Raw genomic sequence first — 18,395 nt, forward strand, 5'->3', positions numbered from 1 at the left:
AAAAAGACACCGACTAACTGAGTGGATGGATAAACATGACCCAACATCCTTCTGCATTCAAGAAACACATCTCAACCACAAGGACAGACATTACCTCAGACTAAAAGGTTGGGGAAAAATATTCCAAGCAAATGGTCACAAGAAGCAAGCTGGAGTAGCCATTCTAGTATCTAATAAAATAGACTTTCAACCAAAATTAATCAAAAGGGATGAGAAAGGACACTTCATACTCATCAAAGATAAAGTCAACCAAGAAGATATCACAATTTTGAACATCTATGCTCCTAATACAAGGGCATCCACATTCGTAAAAGAACTATTAACAAAGCTTAAACCATTCATTGATCACCACACATTAATAGTGGAAGACTTCAACACCCCACGTTCACAGAAGGATAGGTCTTTGAATCAGAAACTAAGCCAGGAAATAACATCATTAACCAACGTCATGGATCAAATGGAACTAACAGATATCTACAGAACTTTTCACCCAAATGCAAAGAATTATGCCTTCTTCTCAGCGCCACATGGAACATTCTCTAAAATTGATCACATAAGTAGGTCATGAAGCAAACCTCAACAGATACAAGAAGATTGAAATAATACCTTGTATCCTACCAGATCACCATGGTCTAAGGCTGGACTTCGACAACAACAGAAATAACAAAAAGCCTACACTCACATGGAAACTAAACAACTCTCTACTTAATGACACCTGTGTCAAGGAAGAAATAAAGGAAGAAATAAAGGACTTCCTGAAATTAAATGAAAATGAAGGAACAACACACCCAAATTTGTGGGACACAATGAGGCGGTGCTAAGAGGAAAATTCATAGTACTAAGTGCCTTTAGAAAGAAAATGGAAACATCCTACACTACACAAACAACTTAATGACACATCTGGCAGCCCTAGGAAAAAAAAAATCAGAAACACCCAAGAGGAGTAGATGTCTGGAAATAATCAAACTCATGGCTGAAATCAATAAATTAGAATCAAAGAGAATAATTCGAAGAATCAACAAAACCAGGAGCTGGTTCTTTGAGAAAATTAACAAGATAGACAAACTGTTAGCCAAACTAACTAAAGGACAGAGAAACACTATCCAAATCAACAAAATCAGAAATGAAAAGGGAGACATAACAACAGACACTGAAGAAATACAAAGAATCATAAGATCCTAATTTAAAGGCATTTATGCTACAAAATTTGAAAATCTAAGGGAAATGGACAATTTTATCGACTGATTCCATTTGCCAAAATTGAATCAAGATCAGATAAACAAATTAAATAGCTATATTTTGCCTATAGAAATAGAAGCAATCATTGATAGTCTCCCAACCAAAAAAAAAAAAAAAAAAAAAAAAGCCCAGAACCAGATGGCTTCAGCGCAGAATTCTACCAGAGCTTGGAAGAGGAGCTAATACTGATACTCTTCAAGCTACTCCAAAAGATAGAAATGGATGGAACATTAACAAATTCTTCCTATGATGCCTTAGTCACGTTGATACCTAAACCTCACAAAGATCCAACAAAAAAAGAGAATTTCAGGCTAATTTTTCTTATAACATCGATGCAAAAATACTCAATAAAATACTTGCAAAATGAATACAAGAACATATCAAAAACATCATTCACCATGACCAGGTAGGCTTCATTCCAGGCATGCAGGGATGGTATAACATATGAAAATCTATCAATGTAATCCACCATATAAACAAACTGAAAGAGAAAAACTACACAATCATCTCCTTAGATGCAGAAAAAGCATTTGAGAATTTCCAACACCCATTAATATTTAAAGTTCTGGAGAGATCTGGAATACAAGGCACATACCTAAACATAATACAGGCTATATACAGCAAGCCAATAGCCAACATCAAATTAAATGGAGAGATACACAAGGAAATCCCTCTAAAAATCGGGGACCAGATAAGGCTGCCCACTTTCTCCATATTTCTTCAATATAGTTCTTGAATTTCTAGACAGAGCAATAAGGCATCAAAAGGAGATCAAGGGGGGCCAAATGGGAAAGAAAGAAGTCAAATTATCCCTATTTGCAGATGATATGATAGTATATATAAGTGACCCCCAAAATTCCACCAGAGAACTCCTACAGCTGATAAACACCTTCAGCAAATTGGATGGATAAAAAATTAACTCAAAAAAGTCAGTAGCTTTCCGATATACAAATGACAAACATGCAGAGGAAGAAATTAGGAAAACTACATCCTTCATGATAGCCACAAGCAATATAAAGTATCTAGGGGTAACTCTAACCAAGCAAGTGAAGGACTTATTTGAAAAAAAAAAAAACTCTAAATCTCTGAAGAAAGAGATTGAAGAAGACATCAGAAGATGGAGGGATCTCCCTTGTTCATGGATTGGGAGAATTAACATAGTAAAAATGGCCATCTTACAAAAAGCAATATACAGATTCAATGCAATCCCTATCAAAATACCTACAAAATATTTGGAAGACATTGAAAGTTTAGTTCTTAACTTCATATGGAGAAACAAAAAGCCAAAAATAGTAAAAACAATCCTATACAATAAAAGATCCTCTGGAGGAATCTCCATACTCAATCTCAAGCTGTACTATAAAGCAACAGTAATTAAAACAGAATGGTAATGGCACAGCAATTGGCTGGTGGATCAATGGAATTGAATTGAAGACCCAGAGATGAAACCACACACATTTGCTCACTTGATTTTTGACAAAGAAGCCAAATCTATTCAATGGAAAAACAATAGCATCTTCAACAAATGGTGCTGGTCTAACTGGATATCTACTCCTTGGAATATACCCAGAAAATGCTCCACTACACAACAGGGACATATGCTCAACCTTGTTCACAGCTGCCTTATTCATAATAGCCAGAACATGGAAACAGCCTACATGTCCCTCAGTAGAAGAATGGATAAAGAAACTGTGGTACATTTACACTGTGGAACACTACTCAGCTATTAAAAACAAGGAATTCCCAAAATTTGTGGACAAATGGATTGAACTAGAAATTATAATGAGTGAGTTCACCCAGAAGCAAAAAGAGTCAAATGGTATATATTCACTTATATAGAGACACTAGCCCATGAAAGTCTTCACATACCAGGAAAGTGGGTCAAAGGGGAGGGCATCCTATTGGGACTTTAGGTGAGAGAATCGTGGAAGAATGGGGAAATCGAAGGGTCCAGAAGGTCTTAGAAACCTACAAGAAGAACATTATGATGCACAGATCTGGGACCTGGGGTCCTGTCCAAACTATGGCACCAGCCAAAGACAATATAGGCAGTAAACTTTGAAACCCTACCCAGATCTAGCCCATGGACAGAACATTCTCCACCGTTGAGTGGAGAGTGGGATCTGACTTTCATGCGAACTCTGGTGCCCCATTTTTGACCACATCCCCTTGATGGGGAGGTCCAGTGGCACTCAGAGGAAGGATAGCAGGTTACCAAGAAGAAACTTGATACTCTATGAACATATACATGGGGAGGAGGTCCCTCTCAGTCACATACATAGGGGAGGGGAGTAAGGGGAAAGGAGGAGGGAGGGAGGAAGGGGAGGATACAAGGAATGGGCTAACAATTGAGATGTAATATGAATAAATTAATAAAATATTTTTAAAAAGAAAGTGACTAAAAAGATAGAGCTTTTGGTACCTCCTAGTAGAAAACAACCATCTCAGGAAGGGTTCTCCGAGATTCATCCTGAAGATGTAGGAAGGTTGCTATGGCTGTGTTCCAAGGGCTCCAGGCTACATATCAAGCTGATCGCGTAAATCATTGTCATACATGATGCAAATGGTGCTGGATCAAAAGACCTGCATATTTCAAGATGGGAGACTGTCATGGAAGCTTGCAGTAAGGTTCAGAAACCTTATGAAGTTCAGCAGTGTATAAAATGGTCACATACCTTGCAGGGAACCCCCAAATAGATTGTCTGAAGCAAGAGGGTGAGGTCTAAGTTGCAAATGAAGACCTCAAGATATCAGTAAAGTCACAAATGAAAGATATCTATTGATGAAATTCTGTGGGGATAGCCCAAGGGAGAGGTCACATGAATGCAGGAAATACAACTAGGGAAGTGGGGTTGCCCAAGCTGACAGTACACAAAGTGAATATATCTTGAGTTCCAGGTGAAGGGTGTCGGGTTGTTTATGGTACCAGATGTAGCCAATGTCTAGGTTAGGAAATTCTGAAAACCATCCTGCAAGGCTTTTGACTCTCTTCTATGCATTCTTAGAACTTCTAAGCCATTTCTCCCTTTACTTTTCTCAGTTTGTTTCTTTCCTGTGTATATTCAGAGAATCCAAGCACCTCTTACTATTTTCTGTCCTCTCTGTGTGTGTCTCCCTGTGTCTCTGTCTCTCTGTCTCTCTCTCTCCTAGCAGATACTGTTTCTTAAAGTAATTTGTGGGTTTCATCAATATATAGATGATCTGATCCCCTTAAGAAGAAATCAGACTCACATTTCTACTGTAGTGCAGGAGCATGAAGGAAGAGTGGGTTTGAAGGTCAGGAGGTTGAGGCAACATATTGAATTGAGATGAAAAGGTGGTTAATTCCAACTGTACCTAGACAGCAGACCATCTGTGTGGCAGGTACTGGGTTCCATCCAACCCAGTAACACATTAAATATGCCATTTGGATGTGATTCTGAGCCAAGCATGGAGATCTGAGTTTGAGATGTAAATCTGGCATCTAAGAGAATGAATACTGTTATGCCATAGAAAACATGGAACAAAGGGCTGGAGAGGTAGTTCCATCTGTAAAGTGTTCACTGGGTGGCATGAGGATCTGAGTTGCATCCCAGAACTTCTGTAAAAGCTCTGGGATTGGTGCCCCCCCCCACCAATACTCCAGCTCTGGAGACATAAAGAAGAAGAGGACCTCACTGGTAGCCAGTCTATGCTAATTAGTGAATTCCAGTCCAAGGAAGAGACATTGTTTCAAATAAGATGGACACCTTTCTTAAGGATGACACCCAATGTGTCTGCTAACCAAATCTCTCTCTCTCTCTCTCTCTCTCTCTCTCTCTCTCTCTCTCTCTCTCTCTCTCTCTCACACACACACACACACACACACACACACGTGCATGTAAGCATGAGATGAAGATCAAATGGTGTGCCCACTCTTCCCCTCAGGCCTTCACCCAGCTCTTCCACATGGAGCACAGAGCAGAACAATTAAAACAACATATTTTCCTACTCAATTGAGATTACTGGAAAGGGTTCTTGGAAGCCTGTGAAGTTTGGTTTTGTAAAATAAATGCACATACAATGCATTTATACACAGCTATATAACCAAAATCTCCAAGTCATGACAGCTATGAAGGAAGCCAAATTTATTTCCAATAAAGACAAAATTCAGGAGACAAGAAAGGAGCCCAGCCCCCACTAAGTACACTTGACATGTCGCACTAGCTCGGCTGATGGCTTGCTATTGGTTTATTCATTCATTCTGTTTTAAAAGGGGCAGTCTTCTGCAAAAATTAACAAGCAAACTATGTAATGTCTTTTCACCACCTACAAATTAAATAGGCAAGCTGTTGAAAAGTAGAAGTTTCCTTTTCAAACTCTGTGCACGAAACTAGGTTTAGAAAATGGGGACCACCTGGGTTGTATTTCTGGGCAAATTCTGGCTGGCCTGCATTGATTGAAAGGAATGCCACAGTTTTCTTAAAACTCTCTCCCATCCTAGAATCTATTTTACCTCAGTCAAGCTTCTGTCTCCTCTGCCTGTGAGGATTTCATCTCACCTCTTTCTTGGCCTCCCCTTCTGTCCCTGGGCGCAAAACAGTGAACTTGAATGAAAATGCCTGGGGGTCTTATGGGGTCTGTGGAACTCTCACTAGGTATGACAACCTTCCTAAGTTAGGAAATCTTAGGTCATGACTTATAGTGCCATCAGCAATGATGGATAGATGAATGACAGGGAGGTGGGTGAATGAGGTGGATGAGTTTTGCCTCTTGTGGGGGAGATAACTCCAAAAACACTGCTGAGGGGGGATAGGCCCAAATTCCTAACCCTCCAGAGGAAAGGTAGTCAAAGCACGCATTGTTGGATGCAGAAAGGCAGGCCGGGTCTTTGCTAGCATACTCATCAGGACCCAGGCTCACCTCCTTCAAGCTGAATGTCTTTGAAACCTCCCAGAGAGGACCATGAAGAGCTGCCAGCAATTAAGTACAAAAATGCAGGGAAATAGGCTAAAGGGAAAAATTCTCTACGAAAGTTAAATGTGACAGATTCCAGGAAGAGGCTGGAAACTGTGCCAGCATTTCCAGAGGACTGAGCTGAAGCCTGGAAAAGTCTAGCTGCCCAGAGTTTATGCAAATCCCAGCTCTGGAGGTTTTTTAGCTCATCCCTATCAGCTGTAATATATAATGGAAAGAGCTAATTACTTAGAACTCTGCAGCTGCATGCAACCTTCAGATTCATGTCAGGGTTCAAAGAGAGAAGCAGATGTGTAAAGCAGAAGGAAGCCTGGTCCAGACCTTGAAGCATTAGAAAATATTTGGGTAGATGAAAGAGTCTTATTCAATAATGATTTTCCATCTCTCAACCACAGCAATGGGATTCAGACATGTGCATCTGTCAGCTAGGTCACTGCCTTTCACTGTATTTGTTATTTTTCCATTTAGAGTGCCATAGGCAGGAATTCGTGACATTTTCGGAGCTCATGTGGACTTTGGAAATCCCAAATGTAAGACCCTCTGGAAAGCAAACCCAAATAAGGTGCTTCAGCTACTGTCATGAGCAATGTACCCTTCTCTTCTTGGTGGCACTGGGGATGACTCTGCACCATTCAATTTGCTGAGACTTGTCTCAAGTTTGAGCTAAATAGCTGTGGCCTTGACACTCATTTTTCAAACAGCAAGCGTTTGTCATGTTGTACTTTAAAAATGTCTTCTTGCTACCTTAGAAAGCCAGGCCAGTTACTGTGGGCTTGGAAAAACACCAAAGCCAAAGATTTCACTGCTCAGTCCAATGTATAAATGGCCTCTCTTTGTGATGCTCACATATCTTTGTTGAAAGCCATCCTTCTATCATCAAAGCAAAAAAAAAAATCACTTAGAAAAAATCCAGATAAGATTACTCACCAGAGATCCAAGATGGCGGTGAGCAGTGTGGACTGTGTTTGGAAGCTCCAGTGAACAAGTCAGGGAATTGCACAGATTTCTGAGCCAGGGACACCAAGGTCCCCACACCACGGCAGCAGGAGTGCTCCACGGTTCGGAGGGACCAGGTTGTGGAGGACCTGCGTGCCCCTGCACATGGGAGGAGCGTGGATTTTCTCAGATCAGAGCAGCAGCGGCAGAGGCAGCAGCAGCAGCAGCAGCACCAGCGGCAGCAGCGGCAGCACCAGCGGCAGCTCAGAACCTTCTGGTGGAGGCGATTGGTGTGTTGGCTGGTGGGAGTTGCTATGGGAGAGGGGACTCTGGACAGGATTTGGGTCGCGTGGTGCCTTGAGACCCAAACTGGACTCAGTGGACAGTTCAGCCCCAGAGTCCTGGGTTCACTCAGTGTGCTGTGCCGTGGAGACACTGGCTCAGCTCAGCAAGCAATTCTGCTTGAGGCACTACCTCAACACAGCCAAGCTCCCCTGCTGTGGCAAAGGCTGGGTGGAGTGCTCAGTTCCACCGGAATTGTGAGCTCAGCGCAGCCCCAGTTCTTCTGCTGTGGTGCAGGCTGGGTGGAGTGCTCAGTTCCACCCTAGGCACAAGCTCAGTGCAGCCTCATCTCTCTTGCTGTGACACAGGCTGGGCAGAGCACTCAGTTCAACCAGAGTCTCGAGCTCGGCGCAGCCGCAGTTCTCTTGCTGTGACGCAGCTGGGCGGAGCACTCAGTTCCACCGGAGTTGCGAGCTCAGCGCAGCCGCAGTTCTTCTACTATGATGCAGCTGGGCCGAGCACTCAGTTCCACTGGAGTTGCGAGCTCAGCGCAGCTGCAGTTCTCCTGCTATGATGCAGGCTGGGTGGAGCGCTCAATTCACCAGAGTCTCGAGCTCAGCGCAGCCGCAGTTCCCCTACTGTGACGCAGCTGGGCCGAGCACTCAGTCCCACTGGAGGCGCTTGTTAAGCGCAGCTGCAGATCTCCTGCTGTGATGAAGGCTGGGTGGAGCGCTCAGTTCCATCGGAGGTGCGAGCTCAGCGCAGCCGCAGTTCTCCTGCTATGGCAGACGGTTCAGGCCCTGAGAATATAGCTGAGCTCGATGTGTGGTTCGGGCCCAGTGTCCCTGGCTGGACTTAGCAGGGGACCCGGAAGGCTGTGGATACCTTGGCCTAACACAATGCTCATTAGAGACCCAGAACAATTGCAGGACCCACAGGAAAGGGGAGCTGATCACTGGCTGTGAGAGCCCAAAACAACAGGGATAACCTCCTGCCATCCACACCAGTGAAGCATCAGGGCTTCCAGCCTACGGAAAACGTGAGAAAACAAGTGAATGTATCATCAGACTCCCTCCAACCAACTCTGGAAGTTACCCAACAAAAACAGAGACAGCAAGATGTCTAAAGGACAGCATAAAAGCTTATGCAAAAAAAAAAACAAAAACAACAAAAAAAAAAAAACAAAACATGGCATCTCCGGTTTCCAGCTATCCCAAAGAAAACAACCCAGAGAACTCAAATACAATGGAAACACAAGAAAAAAATGACCTCAAATCCTTGGTAATGAGGATGATAATGGAGGAAACAAAATTCGTAATCAAATGCAGGAAGATGCAGCCAAACAGGTGAGAGACATAAAAGAAGCACATAGAGTGGAACTGGAAAAATTTCAGGAAAATGCAAACAACCAGATGAAAGAAATAAATAAAATGGTTCAAGATCTGAAGATCTATAAAGTGACAATGGAAGAAACTCAGGAATATACAAAAAATCAGATGAAAGAAATAAAAAAAAAATCTGTTCAAGATCTGAAGATGAAAATTGATTCAATGATAAACACACAGACAGAAGAAAAACAAGAACATGAGACCTCAGAGAAGAAGGCGAGTGACACAGAGGTGAACTTTTCTAACAGAATCCAAGAGATGGAAGAACGAATCTTACCTCTAGAAGATACAATCACATATCTTGAATCAATCATTAAAGAAAATGCCAAATCTGGAAAACTCCTGACACAAAACATCCAAGAAATCAAGGACACCATGAAAAGAAGAAATCTGAGGCTAATAGGCATTGAAGAAAGAGAAGATAGTCTCCAAGGCCCAGAAACTATTCTCAACAAAATCATAGAAGAAACTTTCCCCAATCTAAAGAAAGAGATGCCTATAAACATACAAGAGGCCTACAGAACACCAAATAGAATTGACCAGAAAACAAAAACTGCCTGTCACATAATAATCAAAACACAAAACATACAGAACAAAGAAAAAATATTAAAAGCTGAAAGGGAAAAGGGCCAAATAACATTTAATGTCAAACCTATCAGAATTACACCCGACTTCTCAACAGAGACCATCAAAGCCAGAAGGGCCTGGACAGAGATCCTGCAAACCCTAAGAGACCACAGATGCCGTGCCAGACTACTTTACTCAGCAAAACTATCAATAACCATTGATGGAGAAAACAAAATATTCCATTACAAAAACAAATTCAAACAGTACCTATCCACAAATCCAGCTTTACAGAAGGTACTAGAAGGAAAACTCCATCCCAAAGGGTCAAGCTACAACCAAAACTACTCAGGAAATAGATAACTATAGCAGGGCAAAAACTCAACTACACAAACGCTCAACTGGAAACAACATCAAAATTAAGACTCTTAACAGTCACTGGTCATTAACATCTCTCAACATCAATGGTCTCAATTCTCCAATAAAAAGACACAGACTAACTGAATGGGTGTATAAACAAGATCCAACATTCTTTTGCATTCAAGAAACACATCTCACCCATAACGATAGGCATTACATCATGGTAAAAGGTTGGAAAAAATATTCCAAGCAAATAGTCACAAGAAGCAAGCAGGCGTAGCCATTTTAATATCGAACAAAATGGACTTTCAACCAAAATTAATCAAAAGGGATGTGGAAGGACACTTCATACTCATCAAAGGTAAAGTCACATCATAGGTCACAAAGCAAGCCTCAACAGATACAAAAGGATTGAAATAATACCCTATATCCTATCAGATCACCATGGGCTTAGGCTGCAATTCAACATCAACAGAAATAACAAAAAGCCTACACATACGTGGAAACTAAACAACTCTCTAATAAATGACACCTGGGTCAGGGAAGAAATAAAGAAAGAAATCAAGAAGTTTCTGAAATTCAATGAAAATGAAGGAACATAGCTTCTTGTTCTCACTGTTACTTTATGCTTTGGGCTACAATGCTAATTAAAACAAAGTTGTTTCTGGGATTGTGTGTATGAATATATAGTGTATATATTTTTACATTTAAAACTCTGTGTGTGCATATGGTCACTTGATTTTTGACAAAGAAGCCAAATCCATTCAATGGAAAAAGGATAGCATCTTCAACAAATGGTGCTGGTCTAACTGGAGGTCGATGTGTAAAAAAATGCACTGTAACCATATTTGTCACCTTGCACAAAACTCAAATCCAAGTGGATTAAAGACCTCAACATAAAACCAGAGACACTAAGTCACTTAGAAGAAAAAGTGGGGAAGAGCCTGGAACATATTTGCACAGGAGACAACTTCCTGAGCAGAATACCAACGGCCCAGGCATTAATGTCAACAATTAATAAATGGGACCTCATGAGACTGAGAAGCTTCTGTAAGGCAGGAGACACTGTCAAGAGAACAAAGCGACAGCCTACAGACTGGGAAAAGATCTTCACCAACCCTACATCTGACAAAGGTCTAATATCCAAAATATATAAAGAACTCAAGAAATTAAACACCACCAAACCAAATAACCCAATTGAGAAATGGGGCTTGGAACTAAACAGAATTCTCAACAGAGGAATATCAAATGACTGAGAAACACTTAAAGGAATGCTCAACCTCCTTAATCATCAGGGAAATGCAAATCAAAACAACTCTGAGATTCCATCTTACACCCATCAGAATGGTTAAGATAAAAAATTCAAGCGACACCACATGCTGGCGAGGATGTGGGGAGAGAGGAACACTCCTTAATTGCTGGTGGGAATGCAAACTAGTACAGCCACTTTGGAAATCTATCTGGTGCTATCTCAGAAAAATGGGAATAGGGCTTCCTCAAGACTCAGCTATTCCACTTCTTGGAATATACCCAGAAGATGCTCCAGCACACAACAAGGAAATTTGCTCAACCATATTCATAGCAGCCTTATTCATAATAGCCAGAACATGGAAACAGCCTAAGTGTCCCTCAATAGAAGAATGGATAAAGAAACTGTGGTACATATACACTATGGAATACTATTCAGCTATTTAAAAAATGGAATTCCCGAAATTTGTGGATAAATGGCTTGAGCTAGAAATGATCATAATGAATGAGTTAACCCAGAAGCAGAAAGACTCAAATGGTATATACTCACTTATATCTGCATATTACCCCAAGGGACATGTCCCACAAAAGCCTTCACTTACCAGGAAACTGGGACAGAGGAGAGGACATCCTATTGGGACTCTAGATTAGACAAGCATGGGAGAATGGCAAAGTAGAAGGATCCAGAGGGTCCCAGATACCTACAAGTAGAACATTATGAAAGGCAGATTTGGGCCCAGGGGTCCCACTCAAACTAAAGCACCAGCCAAGGACAATACAGGCAATAAACTTTAAACCTCTACCCAGATGTAGCTAATGGTCAGAACATTCTCCATAGTGGAGTGGAGAGTGGGGTATGACTTTCTCATGTACTCTGGTGCCTCACATTTGACCATGTCCCCTGGAGGGGTGGGACTCAGAGGAAGGACAGCAGGTTACCAAGAAGAGACTTGATACCCTATGAGCATATACAGGAGGAGAAAATCCCCCTTAGGAACAGTCAAGGGGAGGGGAATAAGGGGAAAATGAGAGGGAGGGAAGAATGGGAGGATACAAGGGATGGGATAACCATTGAGAAGTAACAAGAATAAATTAATAAAAAAATAAAAAATAAATTACCACAAGGCAGAGACACTGAAAAAAAAAGAAGAAGAAGAAGAATGCATGAAGCAGAGGATGTTCCAATAGTCTGATATGGAAAGTAAAACCCTAGAGATTTGCTTAATAAATCATGGGAAGTCATTAAAAAAAAATTACTCACCAACCAAAATAACTTGAAATCAGTGTACTGACTGTAGAAAATACCTTGGAGGTCCTTCAGAAAAATTAAAACAAAGCTGGTACATGATCCATCAGTTCATGTGTAGGGCATAAAGCCAAAAGAAATAAAATTACTACCTGATAAAGATGTCTTGTCCAGCCTTGTTTATTACAGTACTAGTCATAATAGCAAGATATGGAGTCAGCCTAAGTGTCTAAAGATGGATGACTAGATAGCGAAAATCTGGTGTGTATATGCAGTGAAATACTATCCTTCCTTAAAGAAGAACAAATGTAATAATTTTCAGCAAAGTGGATTAACTAGAGACAATATACTAACTGAAACAAACCAAACATAGGAAGACAGATGTCACATGATCTGACATTACTTGTGGAATTAAAAAGAGACAAATTCTGAAGAATAATGGTTACCGAATACGAGGTAGTGCTTGGGAAAACGTTGGGCAAAAGATTCAGTATTTCAGTTAGACAAATATATTAAGTGTAAAAGATTTATTGCATATAATGGTGACCTATAAATTAATAACAACACACTGTATATTTGAAAATTGCTGAGTGTAGATGTTCTGTGTTCTCATCACAAAAATATGTGAATCCAGTACACATGTCAATTAACCTTAACTGGACATTCTGAAAGCCGCACATACATCATTGTTCTGGGCAACAAAAATATATATAAGTTTCTTCATGAAAAGAAAAATAAACCTACTAGAATGAAGTATGTCAAAATGTAAATGGCCCAGAATCTATAGGAAACTTATGTATGCTTGATACTTGATTTTTCTTGAAATATAAAATTTTCTGAAATTTCTAAATGATAACTGAATGTTGTTTAATGAAGATGACACTAAATATTTAATTTTTTGTAGATTTATTTATTTTACATGTGAGTGCTTTGCCTGTCTGTCTGTATGTATGTGTACCACATGTGTGCTTGAAGAGGGCATTAGATGTTACAAATGTGCTACCATGTGGATGCTGGAAATTGAACCCAGGTCTTCTGGAAGAGCAGCAAGTCTTCTAACCATCTTTCTGAAACTAAATACTTTAAGTTTCAGTCTAGCACTGAAACTAAATACTCTAAATATTATAATCAAATTCTACAGATTCTAACAAAAAACAGGAAACAGCTCTTTTATTAACCGAACACAGCTATTGGGTGAGTTTTGTTGGTTAGCTTTTAATCACTGTCACAAAGGATGAGAGGACCCAATTCAAATGGGAAAAGACTGAAATGGCTCACTTTCAGAGATGTCGTGCTTCTTGACAAGATCCATTGTTTTAAGCCTGAGACAAAGCAGGCTGCTATGATGATGTGAACATTTAGAAGAAGCTGCCTACCCAATGGAAGCCAAGAGGCAGCAATGGGCTTAGGGTAAAACATAGCTCCCTATGACTCATCCATAATGATCCACTACCTCCAATTAGAGCTTTCATCCTAAAAAAAAAAATAATTATTTCCCATCTGTAATTGTGTCTGTGGATTAATCCATTTCTTATTTGAAAGATCGCATGATCAATTACCTCTCAATGATTGAACCTCCCCAACCTGGGGACCAAGTCTTTAATGGGTGATCCTTTAGACAAAAGAACACTTCTCATCTAAACTGTAACACAGCTAGAATTATAAAGTGAATTTTTTAATCCCTAAGCCCTGATTTAAGTATTTCTTACTGATGGAGAATGAGGACAAGTATGGCCCACAGAGAACTCTCATTTGTGAAGTGTTTATTTTCTGTTTACCTATTCCAATCAATCAAAGGATGAGTGGGCATGCTGGTCTTCCTAAACTCCACGTACTCCAGTGATATCATAGAGTAGGTGACACTGGAGAGTCTCCCAGGTGGAGGAGTCATAAGCAAAGGGCAGCTGGTCAGAACTCTAGCTTGGAAGCCAGCATCTGCCATCAATAGCAAAGGAGACAGGAAAGAGGATAAAGAATTTCTAATCACTGCAGGCAAAGGATAGGGAGATCAGCTGATTTGCATGCTTTCTTCACTGAACACAGGGTAGTGTGATGAGAGTCAATGCCTGTAATCATTTCCATTGTATCAGCAAGTACTGAAAGCCAAAGCACTCTAATAAGCCCATCTTCCTTCTGAGTCCTTGGTCTTAAATTAAACATTTTACGTTTATTTTTTATCACCCCCTGCCCCGTGTGTGTGTGTGTGTGTGTGTGTGTGTGTGTGTGTGTGTGTGTGTGTGTGAGTGTGTGTGTGTGTGTGTGTATGTGTGTGTGTGTGTTTACACCATTGTATAAATGTGACCATCAGAGGACATTCTCAGATGTTGGTCCTCACTTTCTATCTCTGTTGTTTACCACTGCATACACCAGGCTAACTGTCTGCAAGCTTCTGGGTTTTCTTGGTCTATACTGTCCATCTCTCTGCAGGTGCGCTGCAGTTACAGAGAGTACAGATATATCTAATGAGTTTGGCTTTTACATGTGATCTGAACTCAGGTCCTCATCCTTGGACAGCAAGACTTTTACCCACAGAGCCATGTCTCCAGGCACCTCCCACAATCATTTTTTCCCTTTATCTCATTTAGTTCTCACAGCTTTCCTAGGAAAACTGAGTGGTAGCAAAATGCCATGTTCTAGGTCATGCATCTAGTCAGCAGCAGAGCTGAAGTCGGAACCCAGGTCTACGTGGCTTCAAAGCTGACGATCACTGATGGCATGATGCATTGCCTACTAACATCTGCTCCACTGTCACATATGTACAGCTCTTTGCAGCTTCATACCATTAGCTCATGGAACCGTCATGCTAGCTCTGGCGTGCAGATGGAGCAGATGGAGCCCTTGGGAGATCACAAGAGCACGAACATGACTGAGTACCTAATCGAAAGCTGCAGATATGGGAAAGGGTAGAGATGAACTGCAATCCAAAGGTTCCTTTCTTCTTTTAATTTACATCTTATTGTCTGCATTCTTCATTTCAATAGTGAGGTGCCTTTGTATGCCAGTGAAAGCTCTCTGCCATCTACCATCAGACAGGCAAGGGCAATGAACTGAACAGATTGCTGCCAGAATGTTATATAATCCAGAAGAAAATCCTGGCAGGATTGGATCAACTTCTCCTTCTAATGGGACAAAAATCTGACAAGTCTGATCACAAGTTAGGCTTGCATCTGATCTTAATATGGCTTTAGTTACTCCATCTAATAATTCCTTTGGAAAATTCTTGAGTGTATTTTATGAAGAAGAAATCCCTTGATGCCTGTAATGAATCCCTTTTTAGCATTAAGTATAACCATCAGGATGCTAGAAGTGTTCCTCAATGATGTAACTATAGCTGATTTCTTTTTTTTTTTAACTTTTTTATTATTTAATTAATTTAATCAGATCACATCTCCATTGTTATCTCCTCACTTGTATCCTCCCATTCCTCCCCCCTCCCTCTTTCACCCAATTCCCCTCCCCTAGGTCTGTGACATAAGGGGAGCTCCTTCCCCACCATATGGTCACAGCCTATCAAGTCTCGTCCTGGTAGCCTGCTTATCTTTTCTCTGAGTGCCACCAGGCCTCCCCACCAAGGGGGAAGCGGTCAAATATGGGGCATCAGAGCTCATGTCAGAGTCAGTTTCCACTCTCCACGCAACTGTGGAAAATGTGCTGTCTATTTGGCTAGATCTGAATAGGAGTTCAATGTTTACTGCATGTATTGTCCTTGGTTGGTGCACTAGTTTGAGCAGACCCCCCTGGGTCCAGATCTGCCTGTCATGATGTTCTTCTTGTAGGTTTCTAGGACCCTCTGCATCCTTCTATTTCCCCATTCTCCCATATTTCTCTCACCTAGAGTCCCAATAGGAAGTCCCTGCATCTATCTCAATCTTCTGATAAGTGAAGACTTTCATGGGACATCCCTTTTGGGCTAGTGTCCAATTATGAGTGAGAATATACCACGTGAGTCTTTCTGGATCTGGGTTAACTCATAAAGATTGAGGATTTCTAGTTCCTTTTAAGTTTGTTTAAATGAAAGTACTTGTTGATTGACTAGTCGTTCTTCAGGCCTGCTTAGAAAGACACAGAACAAGGTGAGCTACTGTTGGCTGGTGATTTCCTTAATTATTCTGGGTAGTGCAGTTCCCCCAAAATCAACCAGAACCTGAAAAACAGTATGGCTGCATAAACCTTTTTCCTTTATAAGTTGATTATTTCAAATACTTATTAGAGTGATGGGAAAGCGACTAACCCATGCTCAAAGCAAAGCAGTGGTGTAGGACAGCTCACTCTCACACCTGTGTGTGTAAGTCTACAGGACTGCATGACACAGTGGTTCTGTCAGTTCAGAGTTAGCTCTGATAAATCACTCTGCTTCAGGATGTGGCTTGGCTGGTCTTGGATCTAGATAGGAGTGACTAGTCTAGCTCATAAATATTTATTTTGGATCTGGTACTGAAGTAACAGCTAATACTGATATCAAAAGGCCCACTAAGGGGTAAGTAAACCATTGTTGGGTATCTCAGATCTCAGCAGGCCAAGTCCCCAAGGATTTTCAGGAGACTCAAGTCTCTTCAGCATGCTTTGAAGGCTCATAAAACAATGAAAATAAAGACAGCTGCAATCTCACCTAAGCCTCTCCAGCCTTCTCTTGGAGTGCAATGAGAGATGGAGAGAAGAAAGTACAGCTTCATAAACACCCACCCCAGTCTAAGCCCAAGCTTAAGCAAAAGTTAAAGAAAGTGGGCCAGAGAAACACAGCTCACAGATTTGCTCTAGAATCCTAATTCACATGGAGGAAATGGACATCTACCATACAGAACATGTAGAAAAAGATAATGAATAAAATATTGTCAATTTGGGCCCCTAGTTTCAACTCATTAAAATGACTGACAAAAATGAATGTTAATATCTTTTTTAAATAAGAAAATTCTCTGTCATGATTACATTCTCTTGTGCATAATGAAAGGATAATGCCTACTCTGGAGGCCTGAGTTTACATTTGCCTGATTCATGTCTTGGCTTCCATAATTGATGATCACCTGATTTACACTAGTTTGTTTGAGAAGGTAGAAAGTACTCTTCATTAAAAATAAATTCCTAACACATGAAAGTTTTATTTATTCTTCATGTTAGATTCTTAATTGTTATTGACAAAATATTACGTGATGTCTAATGTTGACTTTAACTACAGTTTCTTATCCTTTCAAACTCTGAATACAATCCCTCTGTCTGGGAGTGACTGGTACAAAACTGTGAAACAAAGCATTGTGTAAGAAAAAACACAAAAATACAGCTATCATGGAAATTTTTTATTAAATTATAACTTAATTTTCATTAATTAAAAAAAAATTTTCCCCAGCACTCAGGAGGCAGAGGCAGGTGGAACGCTGTGAGTTCGAGGCCAGCCTGAGTCTACAAAGTGAGTCCAGGATAGCCAAAGCTACACAGAAAAACCCTGTCTTGAAAAAAAAAGGGTTTTTTTTTTATAATGGCAGTCATATCAGGTCCTATTACCCACTGTTGAGTTAAATTTAGTTGATTTCTTTTAACCTCCTTGGGTCAACAGTTATGTCAAAAATAACATCTTGATGTTGTCAACTTTCTTTTTATCTACTGTGGACCATGGACATAAATCTGCAGGCCTTTTCATAAAGATTTTGACTGATTTAGTTTTAGGCTTCTGGAAGCCTCCATGTTGGCTATCAGAGAGCTCAAGGAGCAGCATCACCATTAAAGGAATCAGCTGAGTCAGGTGATCTGTTTGATACCCGGGATCCTCATGGTGGAAGGGGAAAACCAAACCTCACAGATTGTCCTCTGACCTCTACATATGTGTCCACATATGCAGATGCAAACACATACAGAGACACATACATGTAAACATTTTTTTTAAAAAAGCCAATCATTCACTTTAATTACCAGCATCAAACAGAACAATTCTTTTGTAATCTGTTTTTCATATGAGTTTCATACACATCTCATTAAAAAATATGATTCCACAGTCTTCAGCTAGTTCTAAAAAGCATTACAACTGCAGCCACCGCAGAGACTTGGAGACAATGCATGATGGAGCCTTGACCAGACTTACATTATCATCTCTATTTACTTCTCATCTCAGATATCCATGTGAGACATCAGATGTCTATCTGAAGTCATTATGCTTGTGTTTGCGTCAAGTCAAACTTTGCATTTTCAGAAAGCTCATAAAAGGCAAA

The sequence above is a fragment of the Acomys minous genome (assembly GCF_964271855.1).
Source record: "Acomys minous genome assembly, chromosome: 5".
In the NCBI taxonomy this organism is placed as follows: Eukaryota; Metazoa; Chordata; class Mammalia; order Rodentia; family Muridae; genus Acomys; species Acomys minous.